The sequence below is a fragment of the Pristiophorus japonicus genome, unplaced genomic scaffold, assembly GCF_044704955.1.
Source record: "Pristiophorus japonicus isolate sPriJap1 unplaced genomic scaffold, sPriJap1.hap1 HAP1_SCAFFOLD_834, whole genome shotgun sequence".
NCBI classification, from domain to species: domain Eukaryota; kingdom Metazoa; phylum Chordata; class Chondrichthyes; family Pristiophoridae; genus Pristiophorus; species Pristiophorus japonicus.
In genome coordinates, this window is record NW_027254756.1 from 26,843 (window position 1) to 43,695 (window position 16,853).

The 16,853-nt window shown below is 44.8% G+C and overlaps 1 protein-coding gene across 2 annotated transcripts in view; it reads left to right on the forward strand.

Moving 5' to 3' along the window:
- The window catches only part of LOC139257416 (zinc finger protein 34-like), a 43,584-nt gene that overhangs the window by 20,002 nt on the left and 6,729 nt on the right, over positions 1 to 16,853 (forward strand). Inside the window, exon 2 of one of the 2 annotated variants that reach the window (XM_070874458.1) lies at positions 315 to 503. The gene's annotated coding sequence lies outside the window, so the exon portion shown is untranslated. Of the gene's footprint in view, positions 1 to 218; positions 504 to 16,853 lie in introns of those variants that run through there. The other variant, XM_070874457.1, reaches the window with a different exon arrangement.

The following is a 16,853-nucleotide window of genomic DNA, read 5'->3' on the forward strand; positions in this document are numbered from 1 at the left end:
AATGCATCAGCTGAGGCCTAACCATGTTTTATAAAGGTATGGCGTAACTAAACATCAAATGCTGATATTTCTGTGCTGGGGTTTAGACAGGCGAGGTTTATCCAGTCAGTTGGATGTGAGCTGAAACATGTGCACTTGGAGTGGAGAGCCAGGGACACGCTGTGTAACCGGGCACAGACACTCTGCACAGCCCACACATCACTTGTTTCCCACTTGGCCCAAAAGGAATATATTAAATGCAGCAATTGATTTGATTTTAAATAGTTTAGTTTATAAATTTAATCTTGCTTCTCTAATTTTATTTCTTAACTCAGATTCACGGCCACATTTTATTTCTTCCTCTGAGAGACTCAACTTCATCTGGCAGCGTAATGTTGGCGAGTGGTGATTGATTGCCCTGGGAACCAATAGGAAGAGAGCTCAGAGGCCGGAGGGCCCAGGGTTCAGCATGTTCTGCAACCAATTGCGGTGCTTGAGGGGTGGATCCTGAGTCGGCCAGTCAGGTGAGTCAGTGTGAACCCCTGTTAAACAATTTATCTTTTAAAAGTTAAATTGAGATTTCTTTTGTCAATCAAATAATTTAACATTTGTCTGTATTTTGATTCCCTGGAGTTCCTATTATGAGTTTCAGACACTTCAGTGCCAAGTGGACCAGGTGTTTAAAGGTCATTCAATTCCCACTTTCCATGTCGCTGTTAGTTAAAGGCACATAGATTGATTTCCCCTCATTATGCGTCTTTAATGGTTAAAGTATATCCTATTTCTTATGCTCTTAAAGCCTAGTGGAAATCCAGAACTCTGTTCCCCATAAAGCTGAGGCTGGGGGCCAATTGAAAATTCTAAAACTGAGGTGGTTAGATTCTTCTTAGGCAAGGGTTTAATGGCGATGGAACCAAAGCAGGTAGACGGAGTTAAAATACTGATCAGCCACAATCTAATTGAATGACGGAACAGGCTCAAGGGGCTGAATTGCCTATTCCTGTTCCTATGTTCCTACTTAGTGATGACTTTTATAAACAGCTTTTACAGTGGATTGGAAGGTGAGGATATGCAGACAGGATTAAACCTGGGCCCCTCCTGTTCCTAGGACTCCGTCACACTGGGCGTTACCTGTACCCACTGAGCCATTGGGAGGAGGGTCCAGTGACCCTGCTGGAAAATGCACATGTGAGGCCTCAGTTGAGGACAGTGGAATAGCCTGTCAACACTCACTGTCGAGGTTCACACATAGAGATTGGGCACATGGGTCACATACTGGAGAGAAACTGGTGAATGTAGAACTGAACTCAGCCAGAGTCAGCACCTTCAGGGGAGGGGTACCAGTGAGTGTAGAACTGAACCCAGCCAGAATCATCACGTTCTTGAGAGGGAGAGGAGTGGACGGTGAAATAGTAGCAATTTGTGTAAAGTGCCTTATTCCTTCTTTGCTCCCTGGATCCTAAAACTACAGAACTCACTCTTCCCCTCCTGAAGTCTGCAGGCTCTAAAACTGAAGCTTGGTGTCCCTCAGTCCCTACTCCCAGATTTACCTCCCCTTCTTTCCTTCTCTTTTCCTCTTGGTTATGTTCCACACTCTGGGCCCTGGCCCTTCCCCGGGGATTCTCAGTATGAACAGGGGTGATGTTTGTTGAGACAGGATGTCCCAGCTCTCCACCTTTTAAAGGGACACGGAGAGGACCCGCTGGGCTGAATGGCCGGCTTTATGACACCACTGCAATGCCTAGCAACCAACTTTCCTGAGCCCTGCTCATTATGGGCTGGCAGGGTTTGATGGGACAGTGTAGAGGGAGCTTTACTCGGTATCTAACCCGTGCTGTACCTGTGCTGGGAGTGTTTGATGGGATAGTGCAGGGGGAGCTTTACGCTGTGTCTAACCCGTGCTGTATGTCCTGATGGACTTTACTTTATATATTGAATCCGTGCTCCTCTTGACCTGGGAGTGTTTTATGGGATATTGTAGAGGGAGCTATATTCCGTATCTAACGTGGGCTGTACTTACCCCGGGATTGTTTTATTGGTCATTTGCTCCACATGCAACTCGTGCTGCACCAGCCCTGGGAATGTTTGATGCATCAGAGGGAGCTTTAATCTATCTAATCCGTGCTGTAGCTGCCCTGGATTGTTTAATGGGACAGTGTAGAGCGAGATTTAACCTGTATATCATAGATTCATTGAAGTTTACAGCACAGAAGGAGACCATATCAGCCCACCGTGTCCGTGCCGAGGGTTTCTGCCTCTATCACCCTTTCAGGCAGTGAGTTCCAGACCCCCACAACCTTCTGGTTGAAGAAATGAACGCTCAAATCCCCTCTAAACCTTCTACCACTTACTTTAAATTTGGTTGTTGACCGCTCTGCTAAGGGAATAGGCCCTTTCTATCCACTATATCTAGGCACCTCATTATTTTATACACCTCAATGAGGTCTCCCCTCAGCCTCCCCTGTTCCAAGGAAAACAAGCCTAGCCTATCCAATCTGTCCTCATAGCTAAGGTTTTCCATTCCTGGCAACATCCTCATAAATCTCCTCTGTACCCTCTCCAGTGCAATCACGTCCTTCCTGTAATGCAGTGACCAGAACTGCACACAGTACTCCAGCTGTAGCCTAACCAGTGTTTTATACAGTTCAAGCAAAAACCCCCCTGCTCTTGTATTCTATGCCTCGCCTAATAAAGGCAAGGATTCCGTATGCCTTCTGAACCACCTTATCTACCTAGCCGGCTACCTTCAGGGATCTGTGGATCTGCACGCTAAGGTCCCTTTGTTCCTCTACACTTCTCAGTGGCCTACCATTTAATGTATGTTCCCTTTCCTTGTGAGTCCTCCACAAATGCTTTACCTCACACTTCTCTGGATTAAATTCCATTTGCCACTGTTCTGCCCACCTGACCAGGTGATTGATACCTTCCTGCAGTCTGCAGCTTTCTTCTTCATTATCAACCACACAGCCGATTTTAGTATCATCTGCAAACTTAATCATGCCCCCTATATTCAAGTCTAGATCATTCATGCATACCACAAAAAGCAAAGTACCCAGCCCTGCGCCCTGCAGAACCCCACTGGAAACAGCCTCCCAGTCACAGAAACACCCATCAACCATTACCCTTTGCTTCCTGCCTCTGAGCCAGTTTAGGATCCAACTTTCCACTTTGCCCTGGATCCCATGGGCTTTTACTTTTGTGACCAATCTGCCATGTGGGACCTTATCAAAAGCTTTATTAAAATCTAGATACACTACATCAAACGCTTTGATCTCATCGACCCTCGTAGTTACCTCCTCGAAAAATTCAATCAAGTTAGTCAGACACAACCTTCCCTTAACAAATCCATGCTGACTATCCCTGATTAATCCGTGTCTTTCTAAATGAAGATTTATCCTGTCCTTCAGGATTTTTTCCAATAATTTTCCCACCACTGAGCTTAGGCAGCCTGGCCTGTAATTACTCAGTCTATCCCGTTCTCCCTTCTTAAACAAAGGTACCACATTAGATGGGACAATGAGGAGCGGGTGTTACTCTATCTAACCTATGCTGTACATGCCTTGGGAATATTTAATACGACAATGTAGAGGGAGCTTTACTCTGTATCTAACCCGTGTGTTACCTGTCTGGGGAGTATTTGATGGGACAGTGTAGAGGAAATTTTACTCTGCATCTAACATGTGCGACACCTACCCTGGGAGTGTTTGATGTGCAGTGTAGGGGGAGCTTTACTACGCAGCTAACCCGGGCTGTAACTGCCCTGGGAATGTTTGATGGGTCAGTCTAGGGGGAGAATTACTCTATATCTAATCCGTTCTGTATCTACCTCGGAGTGTTTGATGGGACTGTGTAGAGGGAGCTTTACTCTGTATCAAACCTGTGTTGTAGCTGCCCTGGGATTGTTTAATGGGACAGTGTAGAGGGAGATTTAACCTGTATCTCATAGAATCATAGAAGTTTACAGCATGGAAGGAGACCATATCGGCCAATCATGTCCGTGCCAGAAAACAAGAGGCTATCCAGCCGAATCCCACTTTCCAGCTCTAGATCCATAACCCTGCTGCAGGTCACGGCAGTTCAAGTGACCATCCAAGTACTTTTTAAATGTGGTGAGGGTTTCTGCCTCTACCACCCTTTCAGGCAGTGAGTTCCAGAACCCCACAACCCTCTGCGTGAAGAAATTTCCCCTCAAATCCCCTCTAAACCTTCTACCAATTACTTTACATTTATGCCCCTTGGTTGTTTGACCCCTCTGCTAAGGGAAATAGGTCCTTCCTATCCACTATATCTGTCCCCTCATAATTTTATACACCTCAATTAGGTCTCCCCTCAGCCTCCTCTGTTCCAAGCAAAACAAACCCATCCTATCCAATCTGTCCTCATAGCTAAGATTGTCCATTCCTGGCAACATACTCCTAAATTTCCTCTGTACCTCTGTCGGAGATATTTCACAACTCTCAAGAAAAATATATTCCAGTGAGGAGGGAAGGGTGTAAAAGAAAAGATAGCCATCCGTGGCTAACTAAGGAAATAAAGGACGGTATCCAATTAAAAACAAGTGCATACAAAGTGGCCAAAACTAGTGGGAGGAGAGAAGATTGGGAAGCTTTTTAAGAACCAGCAAAGAATGACTAAGAAAATGATTAAGAAAGGGAAGATAGACTATGAAAGTAAAGTAGCATGAAATATAAAAACAGATAGCAAGAGTTTTATAGGTATATAAAAAGGAAAAGAGTGGCTAAAGTAAAAAAAAGAGTTGGTCCCTCAGAGGACGAGACCGGGGAATTAGTAATGGGGAACATGGAGATGACAGAAACTCTGAACAAATATTTTGTATCAGTCTTTACGGTAGAGGACACAAACAATATCCCAACAGTGGATAGTCAAGGGGCTATAGTGGGGGAGGAACTTAACACAATCACAATCACTAAGGAGGTGGTACTCAGTAAGATACTGGGACTAAAGGCGGATAAATCCCCTGGACCTGATGGCTTGCATCCTCGTGTCTTAAGAGAAGTAGCGGCAGGGATAGTGGATGCATTGGTTGTAATTTACAAAAATTCCCTGGATTCTGGGGAGGTCCCAGCAGATTGGAAAACTGCAAATTTAATGCCCCTATTTAAAAAAGGAGGCAGACAAAAAGCAGGAAACTATGGACCAGTTAGCCTAACATCTGTGGTTGGGAAAATGTTGGAGTCCATTATTAAAGAAGCAGTTGCAGGACATTTGGAAAAGCATAATTCGGTCAGGCAGAGTCAGCATGGATTTATGAAGGGGAAGTCATGTTTGACAAATTTGCTGGAATTCTTTGAGGATGTAACGAAGAGGGTGAATAAAGGGGAACCAGTGGATGTGGTGTATTTGGACTTCCAGAAGGCATTTGACAAGGTGCCTCATAAAAGGTTACATAAAAGATAAAAGTTCACGGGGTTGGGGGTAATATATTAGCATGGATAGAGGATTGGTTAAGTAACACAAAACAGAGAGTCGGGATAAATGGTTCATTCTCTGGTTGGCAACCAGTAACTAGTGGGGTGCTGTAGGGATCAGTGCTGGGACCCCAACTATTTACAATCTATACTAACGACTTGGAAGAATGGACTGAGTGTAACATAGCCAAGTTTGCTGATGATACAAAGATGGGAGGAAAATCAATGTGTGAGGAGGACACAAAAAATCTGCAAAATGACATAGGCAGGCTAAGTCAGTGGGCAAATATTTGGCAGATGGCGTATAATGTTGGAAAGTGTGAGATTATGCACTTTGGCAGAAAAAAATCAAAGAGCAAGTTATTATTTAAATGGAGAAAAATTGCAAAGTGCTGCAGTACAGCGGGACCTGGGGGTACTTGTGCATGAAACACAATGGGCCCAAGTTTCCACGGGATAAAAAACGGGCGCCCCTCCGAGCTGGGCGCCCGTTTTTCGCGCCTAAAACGGCACCAGAAAAAAAAAACGCTATTCTCGAGCACTTTGCAGCTCCTTGTCTGTTTGGCGCAGCGCCCAGGGGGGCGGAGCCTACACTCACGCCGATTTTGTAAGTGGGAGGGGGCGGGTACTATTTAAATTAGTTTTTTTCCTGCCGGCAACGCTGCGCGTGCGCGTTGGAGCGTTCGCGCATGCTCAGTGTGGAAAAAAAATTGGCACTCGGCCATTTTTGTAGTTCTTGGTAGCTGTTTAATTTTTGAACATTTTTTAATAAAAGCACATTGCCATCAGCACATCAGCACTGAGGCTTCTTACAGCTTTCTCACTGTCTCCTTCCCCTCCCCACCCTCCACGGCAACAAACGGCGGTTTCCTCCCCCTCCCTCCCCTCCGCGGCGGCAACAAACCAGTGCCTCCTTCCCCTCCCTCCCCTCCGCAGCAACAAACCGCTGTCTCCTTCCCCTCCCTCCCCTCCGCGGCAACAAACCGCTGTTTCCTTCCCCTCCCTCCCCTCCGCAGCAACAAACCGCTGTCTCCTTCCCCTCCCTCCCCTCCGCGGCGGCAAACGGCAGTTTCCTTCCCCTCCCTCCCCTCCGCGGCAACAAACCACTGTTTCCTTCCCCTCCCTCCCCTCCGCGGCAACAAACCGCTGTCTCCTTCCCCTCCCTCCCCTCCGCGGCAACAAACCGCTGTCTCCTTCCCCTCCCTCCCCTCCGCGGCAACAAACCGCTGTTTCCTTCCCCACCCCCCACGGCAACGAATGATGGCTGAAGCACTTTCACACAGGTAGGAAGATGGTTTATTTAAAATTTTCTTTGCTTATAAATGTTTATTCAGGTTGGATTTATTTGTATAATATTTGTAGAAGTATAAATAAAGATTGATTGTACAATTTAATAACTTCCCTTTCCCCTCCCTCCCACCTCGTTCTGGACGCCTAATTTGTAACCTGCACCTGATTTTTTAATGTGTAGAACAGGTTTTTTCAGTTCTACAAAAATCTTCATTTGCTCCATTCTACTTTAGTTTGGAGTACGTTTTCACTGTGGAAACTTTGAAATCAGGCGTCAGTGGCCGGACACGCCCCCTTTTGAAGAAAAAATTCTGTTCCAAAGTAGAACTGTTCTACCTCACTAGAACTGCAGAAAAAAAAATGTGGAGAATTGCGATTTCTAAGATAGTCTGTTCTCCACCAGTTGCTCCTAAAAATCAGGTGCAAATCATGTGGAAACTTGGGCCCATAAGGTTAGTATGCAGGTACAGCAAGTGATCAGGAAGGCCAATGGAATCTTGGCCTTTATTGCAAAGGGGATGGAGTATAAAAGCAGAGAAGTCTTGCTACAGTTGTACAGGGTATTGGTGAGGCCACACCTGGAATACTGCGTGCAATTTTGGTTTCCATATTTACGAAAGGATATACTTGCTGTGGAGGCAGTTCAGAGAAGGTTCACTAGATTGATTCCAGAGATGAGGGGGTTGACTTATGAGGAAAGGTTGAGGAGGTTGGGCCTCTACTCATTGGACTTCAGAAGAACGAGAGGTGATCTTATCAAAACGTATACGATTATGAGGGGACTTGACAAGGTGGATGCAGAGAGGATGTTTCCACTGATAGGGGAGACTAGAACTAGGGGGCATTATCTTAGAATAAGGGGTTGCCCATTTAAAACTGAGATGAGGAGGAATTTGTTCTCTGAGGGTTGTAAATCTGTGGAATTTTCTGCCTCAGGAGAGCTGTGGAATCTGGAACATTGAATAAATTTAAGACAGAGATAGACAGTTTCTTAATCGATAAGGGATTAAGGAGTTATGGGGAGCGGGCAGGGAAGTGGACCTGAGTCCATGATCAGATCAGCCATGATCGTATTAAATAGCGGAACAGGCTCAAGGGGCCGTATGGCCTACTCCTGCTCGTATTTCTTGTGTTCTCTGCAGTGCAATCACGTCCTTCCTGTAATACGGTGACCAGAATTGCATGCCGTACTCCAGCTGTGGCCCAACCAGTGTTTTATACAGTTCAAGCATAACCCCACTGCTCTTGTAGTCTATGCCTCAGCTAATAAATGCAAGAATTCTGGATTTTGGATTCAAGTTGCTACTTTGCCCTGGATCCCATGGGCTTTTATTTTCGTAACCAATCTGCCATGTGAGACCTTATCAAAAGCTTTGCTAAAATCCATATACACTGCATCATACGCTTGGCCCTCATCGATCCTCTTGGTTACCGCTTCGAAAAATTCAATCAAGCTAGTCACAACCTTTTCTGAACAAACCCATGCTGACTGCACTTAATTAATCCGTGTCTTTCTAAATGAAGATTTATCCTGTCCTTAAGGATTTTTTCCAATAGTTTTCCCACCACTGAGGTTAGGCTGACTGGCCTGTAATTGCTGGTCTGTCCCTTTCTCCCTTCTTAAACAAAGGTACCACATTAGATGGGACAATATAGAGGGAGCTTTACTCTGTATCTAACCTGTGCTGTAGCTGTCCTGGGATAGTTTAACGGGATAGTGTAGAGTGTGATTTAATCTGTATCTGACCCATGCTGTATCTGCCCTGGGAGTGTTTGATGGGACAGTGTAGAGGGAGCTTTACTCTGTATCTAACCTGTGCTGTAGCTGTCCTGGGATAGTTTAACGGGATAGTGTAGAGTGTGATTTACTCTGTATCTAACCCCGTGCTGTACCTGCCCTGGGAGTGTTTGATGGGACAGTGTAGAGGGAGCTTTACTCTGTATCTAACCTGTGCAATACCTGTTCTGGGAGCCTTTGACAGGAATGTTTGGAGTGATATTTACTCTAACCTCAACCATTCTGTACTTGCCTTGGGAGTGTTTGTCGGGACATGTAGAGGGAGCTTTACTCTGTATCTAATTCGTGCTGTACCTGCCCTGGGATTGTTTAATGGGACATTGTAGAGGGAGATTTAATCTGTATGTAACCCATGCTGCACCTGCCCTGGGAATGTTTAATGGGATAGTGCAGCGCGAACTATACTCTCTCACCTGTGCTGTACCTGTTGTAGGAGCATTTGACTGAACTGTTTAGAGGGAGGTTTACTGTTTAAACAATTCAGTACCTGCCCTGAGAGTGCTTGATGGGACAGTCTAGAGGCAGCTTTACTCTGCTATACCTGCCCTGGGAATGTTTGATTGACTGTGTAGAGGGAGCTTTGCTTTGTCTCTAATCGGTATTGTACCTGTCCTGTAGCTGTTTGATGCGACAGCGTAGAAGAGGCTTTACTCTGTATCCAACCGATACTGAACCTGCCCTGGGAGTTTTTGAAGGACAGGCCAGAGGGAGCTTAACTCTGTATTGAACCCGTGCTGTACCTGACCTGGAAGTGGTTAATGGGACAATGTAGAGGGAGATTTACTCTGTATCTAACTCGTCCTGTTCCTGCCCTGGGAGTGTTTGATGGGACAGTGTTGAGGGAACTTTATTCTTTATCTAACCCGTGCTGTGCCTGTGATAGGAATGTTTGATGTGGTCTATCTCGGGGGAGAATTACTCTGTATCTAATCTGTGCTGTATCTACCCTGGGAGTGTTTGATGGGACAACGTAGAGGGAGACTTACTCTGTATCTAACCCATGCTGACCCAAATTCTTGGAAAATAAAATCAAGGAAAACCCAAAGATGTTTTATAAATATATTAAGAGCAAGGGGATAACCAAAGAAAGGGTAGGGCCTATTGGAGACCACGAGGGTAATCTATGTGGAAGCGGAAGATGTGGGTATGGTTCTTAATGAATACTTTGCGTCTGTTTTCACAAAAGAGGGGGCGATGCAGACACTGCTATCGAGGAGGAGGAATGTGAAATATTAGATGCAATAAACATACTGAGAGAAGCGGTATTAAGGGGTTTAGCAGCTTTGAAAGTGGATCAGTCCCTAGGCCCAGATGAAATGTATCCCAGACTGTTAGGTGAAGCAAAAGAGGAAATAGCAGAGGCTTTGACCATCATTTTCCAATCCTCTCTGGCTTCAGGTGTGCTGCCAGAGGATTGGAGGACTGCTAATGTGGTACGTTTGATTAAGAATGGAGAAAGGGACAGACTGTGTAATTACAGGCCAGTCAGCCTAACCTCAGTTGTGGGTAAATTATTGGAAAAAATCCTGACGGACAGGATAAATCCACATTCAGAAAGACACGAGTTAATCAGGGACAGTCAGCACGGATTTGTGAAGGGAAAGTCGTGTCTGACTAACTTGATTGACTTTTTCGAAGAAGTAACCAGAAAGGTCGATGGGGGCAGTGTGTATGATATAGTCTATATGGATTTTAGCAAAGCTTTCAATAAGGTCCCACATGGCAGACAGGTCACAAAAGTAAAAGCCCATGGGATCCAGGGCAAAGTGGCAAGTTGGATCCAAAATTGTCTCAGAGGCAGGAAGCAAAGGGTAATGGTTGATGGGTGTTTCTGTGACTGGAAGGATGTTTCCAGTGGGGTTCTGCAAGGCTCAGTGCCAGGTCCCTTGCTTTTTGTGGCATAGATCAATTATCTAGACTTGAATATAGGAGGTATGATTAAGAAGTTTGCAGATGATACAAAAATTGGCAGTGTGGTTGATAATGAAGAAGAAAGCTGCGGACTTCAGGAAGATATCAATCAACTGGTCAGGTGGGCAGAACAGTGGCAAATGGAATTTGATCCAGAGAAATGTGAGGTAATGCATTTGGGGAGGGCTAACAAGAAATGGGAATATACATTAAATGGTAGGACATTGACAAGTGTAGCGGAATAAGAGGACCTGGGAGTGCATGTACACAGATCCCTGAAAGTAGCAGGCCAGGTAGATAAGGTGGTTAAGAAGGCATACGGAATGCTTGCATTTATTAGCCGAGTCTTAGAATATAAGAGCAGGGGGCTTATGCTTGTACTGTATAAAACACTGGTTAGGCCACAACTGGAGTACTGCGTGCAGCTCTCGTCAGCACATTACAGCAAGGACGTGATTGCACTGGAGAGGGTACAGAGGAGATTTACGAGGATGTTGCCGTGAGTGGAGAATCTTAGCTATAAGGATAGATTGGATAGGCTGGGTTCGTTTTCCTTGGAATAGAGGAGGCTGAAGGGAGACCTCATTGAGGTGTATAAAATTATGAGGTGCCTAGATACAGTGGATAGAAAGGTCCTATTTCCCTTAGCAGAGAGGGGTCAACAACCAGGGGGCATAAATTTCAAGTAATTGGGGGAAGGTTTAGAGGGGATTTGAGGAAAAATTTCTTCACGCAGAGGGTTGTGGAGTCTGGAACTTACTGCCTGAAAGGGTGGTAGAGGCAGAAACGCTCACCACATTTAAAAATTACTTGGATGTGCACTTCAAGTGCTGTAACCTGGTTATGGACCAAGAGTTAGAAAGTGGTATTTGGCTGGATAGCCTCTTGTTGACCGGTGCGGACACGATGGGCAGAAATGGCCTCCTTCCGTGCTGTAAACCTTTATGATTCTATGCTGTAACTGCCCTGGGAGTATTTGATGGGACAATGCAGATGAAGCTTTACTCTGTATCTAACCCGTGCTGTACTTGCCTTGGGAGTATTTGACAGGACAGCGTATAGGAGGCTTGACTCTGTATCTAACCCATACTATACCTGGCGTGGGTGTGTTTGAAGGGACAGTGCAGAGGGAGATTTATTCCGTATTTAACCCGTGCTGTACCTGCGATGGGAATATTTGATGGGTCAGTTTAGGGGGTGAATTACTCTGTATCTAATCCATGCTGTATGAGCCCTCAGAGTGTTTGACGGGACAGTGCAGAGGGAGCTTTACCCCATATCTAATCCGTGCTGTATCTGCCCTGGGACAGTGTAGTGGGAGATTTAATCTGCATATCATAGAATCATAGAAGTTTACAGCATGGGAGAAGACCATATCGGCCCATCGTGTCCATGCTGGAAAACCCACTTTCCAGCTCTAGGTCCGTAACCCTGCAGGTCATGGAAGTTTAAGTGCCCATCCAAGTAGTTTTTAAAATGTGGTGAGGGTTTCTGCCTCTACCACCCTTTCAGGCCGTGAGTTCCAGACCCCCACAATCCTCTGCATGAAGAATTTTTCCCTCGAATCCCCTCTAAACCTTCTACCAATGACTTTTAACTTATGTCCCCTCTGCTAAGGGAAATAGGCCCTTTCTATCCACTATATCTAAGCTCCTCATAATTTTATACACCTCAATGAGGTCTCCCTTCAGCCTCCTCTGTTCCAGGGAAAACAAACCCAGCCTATCCAATATGTCCTCATAGCTAAGATTCTCCACTCCCGGCAACATCCTCGTAAACCTCCTCTGTACCCTCTCCAGTGCATTCATGTCCTTCCTGTAATGCGATGACCAGAACTGCATGCAGTACTCCAGCTGTGGCCTAACCAGTGGTTTATACAGTTTAAGCATGACCCCTGCTCTTATATTCTATGCCTCGGCTAATAAAGGCAAGCATTCCGTATGTCTTCTTAACCACTTTATCTACTTGGCCTGCTACCTTCCATGGACATGCACTACCAGGTCCCTTTGTTCCTCTACACTTCTCAGCGTCCGACCATTTAATGTATATTCCCTTTCCTTGTTAGCCGTCTCCAAATGCATTACCTCACACTTCTCCGGCTTAAATTCCATTAGCCACAGTTCTGCCCACCTGACCAGTTGATTGATATTTTCCTGTGGTCCGTAGCTTTCTTCTTCATTATCAACCACACGGCCTATAACACATGCTGTTTCTGCCCTCGGAGTGTTTGATGGGACAGTGCAGAGAGCGCTATACTCTATATATAACCCTGTGCAGTACCTGCCCTGGGAGTATTTGATGGGACAGTGTACAGAGCGCTGTACTCTATATATGACCCTGTGCTGTACCTGCCCTGGGAGTTGTTGATGGGATAATGTAGAGGGAGCTTTACTCTCGATATAACCCTGTGCAGTACCTGCCCTCTGGGAGTTTTGATGGGACAATTTAGAGGGAGCTTTATTCTGTATCTAATCCATGCTGTACCTGCCCTGGGAATGTTTGATGGGCAGTGTAGAGGGAGATTTACTCTGTATCTAACCCATGCTGTACCTGCCCTGGGAGTGTTTGATGCGACAATTTAGAGGGAGCTTTATTCTGTATCTAACCCATGCTGTACCTGCCCTGGGAATGTTTGATAGGCAGTGTAGAGGGAGATTTACTCTGTATCTAACTTGTCCTATAGCTGCCCTAAGATTGTTTAATAAGAACATAAGAACATAAGAATTAGGAACAGGAGTAGGCCATCTAGCCCCTCGAGCCTGCTCCGCCACTCAACAAGATCATGGCTGATCTGGCTGTGGACTCAGCTCCACTTAACTGCCCGCTCCCCATAACCCTTAATTCCCTTATTGGTTAAAAATCTATCTATCTGTGATTTGACTACATTCAATGAGCTAGCCTCAACTGCTTCCCTGGGCAGAGAATTCCACAGATTCACAACCCACTGGGAGAAGAAATTCCTTCTCAACTCAGTTTTAAATTGGCTCCCCCGTATTTTGAGGCTGTGCCCCCTAGTTCTAGTCTCCCCGACCAGTGGAAACAACCTCTCTGCCTCTATCTTGTCTATCCCTTTCATTATTTTAAATGTTTCTAAAAGATCACCCCTCATCCTTCTGAACTCCAACGAGTAATGACCCAGTCTACTCAATCTATCATCATAAGGTAACCCCCTCATCTCTGGAATCAGCCTAGTGAATCGTCTCTGTACCCCCTCCAAGGCTAGTATATCCTTCCTTAAGTAAGGTGACCAAAACTGCATGCAGTACTCAGGTGCGACCTCACCAATACCCTGTACAGTTGCAACAGGACCTCCCTGCCTTTGTACTCCATCCCTCTCGCAATGAAGGCCAACATTCCATTCGCCTTCCTGATTACCTGCTGTACCTGCAAACTAACTTTTTAGGATTCATGCACAAGGACCCCCAGGTCCCTCTGCACCGCATTCAAATAATATTCCCTTTTACTGTTTTTTTTTTCCAAGGTGGATGGCCTCACATTTTCCGATATTGTATTCCATCTGCCAAACCTTAGCCCATTCGCTTAACCTATCTAAATCTCTTTGCAGCCTCTCTGGGTCCTCTACACAACCCGCTTTCCCACTAATCTTTGTGTCATCTGCAAATTTTGTTACACTACACTCTGTCCCCTCTTCCAGGTCATCTATGTATATTGTAAACAGTTGTGGTCCCAGCACCGATCCCTGTGGCACACCACTAACCACCGATTTCCAACCCGAAAAGGACCCATTTATCCCGACTCTCTGCTTTCTGTTAGCCAGCCAATTCTCGATCCATGCTAATACATTTCCTCTGACTCCGCATACCTTTATCTTTTGCAGTAACCTTTTGTGTGGCACCTTATCGAATGCCTTTTGGAAATCTAAATATACCGCATCCATCGGTACACCTCTATCCACCATGCTCGTTATATCAAAGAATTCCAGTAAATTAGTTAAACATGATTTCCCCTTCATGAATGGGACAGTGTAGAGGGAGATTTAATCTGTATGTAACCTGTCGTGGGAGTTTTTGAAGAGATAGTACAGAGACAGCTTTACTCTGTATTTAACATGTGTTCTTCCTGCCCAGGGAGTGTTTGATGAGACAGCATCGAGGAGGCTTTACTCTATCGTAGAACCTTTTAATATCCCATAACCAGACATACCAATTAGGCAGAAGTCAGTAAGGTTTGTGCAATAGATTAGATTTATTAAGCTTACAGCAATAGTGTACTTAACAAAAAATGACATTTGACGGAAGCTTGCAGATCCAGGTCCCTGGAACTCCCGTGCACAAGTCGATGTTTTCCTAAATCTGTACATTGCTATTCCAGCCGTCTCTGAGCTCAGGCATTCTTTGAGTATCGATGTTTTAACCAATTTCTTATCAAAAGTTCATTTGGCCAGTGTCCATATATGGTCTTCAACAAAATCATCTTAATATAAGAACATAAGAAATAGGAGCAGGAGTAGGCCATACGGCCCCTCAAGCCTGCCCTGCCATTTAATATGATCATGGCTGATCCGATCATGGACTCTGGTCCACTTCCCTGCCCACTTTCCATAACCCCTTATTCCCCTATTGTTTAAGAAACTGTCTGTTTCTCTCTTAAATTTATTCAATGTCCCAGCTTCCACAGCTCACTGAGGCAGCAAATTTCGCAGATCCACAACCCTCTGAGAGAAGAAATTTCTCCTCATCTCAGTTTTAAATGGGTGGCCCCTTATTCTAAGATCATGCCCTCTAGTTCTAGTCTCCAATATCAGTGGAAACATCCTCTCTGCATCCACCTTGTCAAGCCCCCTCATAATCTTATACGTTTCGATAAGATCACCTCTCATTCTTCTGAATTCCAATGAGTAGAGGCCCAACCTACTCAACCTTTCCTCATAAGTCAACCCCCTATCTCCAGAATCAACCTAGTGAACCTTCTCTAAACTGCCTCCAAAACAAGTATATCCTTTTGTAAATATGGAAACCAAAACTGCACGCAGTATTCCAGGTGTGGCCTCACCAATACCTTATATAGCTGTAGCAAGACTTCCCTGCTTTTATGCTCCATTCCATTTGCAATAAAGGCCAAGATTCCATTGGTTTTCCTGATCACTTGCTGTACCTTCATACTAACTTTTTGTGTTTCATGCACAAGTACCTCCAGGTCCCGCTGTACTGTAGCACTTTGCAATCTTTCTCCATTTAAATAATAACTTGCTCTTGGTTCTAATGGTTAAAATACCATTGGCACTCAAAACCAGAGCTAGCATGTGACCATTCCTGCCTCCAATAATTTTCCATAAATGCCTACTTGTCCATGTTATCTTGTTTATAAATTACTTCATCTCCTTTCAACCTGTCTTATTTATGCTCCTGTATTCGAACTGTTAGTTTTGAATAGACCGACTCCAATTTCTACTTTGTTATTATAATAATCTGACCTGGGATCGCAGCTCGTGTTAGTTTGTTATTTGAACCTAGTTAAAACTGAGTTCTGCGTACATTCAAGAAGCTACTAACATTCCCATGCCCACAGAGAATCATGGGTAAGATTAATTTGGTCAATGACTACAAATTGAATATATATTTTTGAATCTCCAATACCAGTCTTTCGTACAACTCCAAGGTCCCTTTGTTTCTCGACACTTCAGTGTCCTACCACTTAATGTATATTCCCTTTCCTTGTTAGCCCTCCAAAAATGCATTACCTCACACTTCTCTGGATTACATTCCATTTGCCACTGTTCTGCCCACCTGTGCAGTTGAATGATATCTTCCTGTAGTCCGCAGCTTTCTTCTTCATTATCAACCACACAGCTGGATTTTAGTATCTGCAAACTTCTTAATCATACCCCCTATATTCAAGTCTAGATGATTGATCGATGCCACAAAAAGCAAGGAACCTGGCACTGAGCCCTGCAGAACCCCACTGGAAACATCCTTCCAGTCGCAAAAACATCCATCAACCATTACCGTTGCTTCCTGCCTCTGAGCCAGTTTTGGATCCAATTTTCCACTTTGCCCTGGATCCCATGGACTTTTACTTTTGTGACCAGTCTGCCACGTGGGACCTTATCAAAAGCTTTGCTAAAATCCATATACACTACATCATACGCTTTGCCTTCATCGGCACTCCTGGTTACCTTCTCGAAAAATTCAATCAAGCTAGTCAGACATGACCTTCCCTTATCAAATCCATGCTGACTGTCCTTGATTAATCCGTGTCTTTCTAAGTGAAGATTTATCCTGTCCCTCAGGATTTTGCTGGGTAAAAGCCCCGCCATTGAAAGGCCACATTAGTGAATGGAACAGGATTTACTGTGATTGCATTGAGCACTGAACCATGTTCATTCTGGCAGTTATAGTTTGTTTCTGCTGATCTTAATAACCCCAATAACTGGATTGGTGATTAATATTCTGTATAAATGTTGAATAAATCAGCGTTGTTCCAAA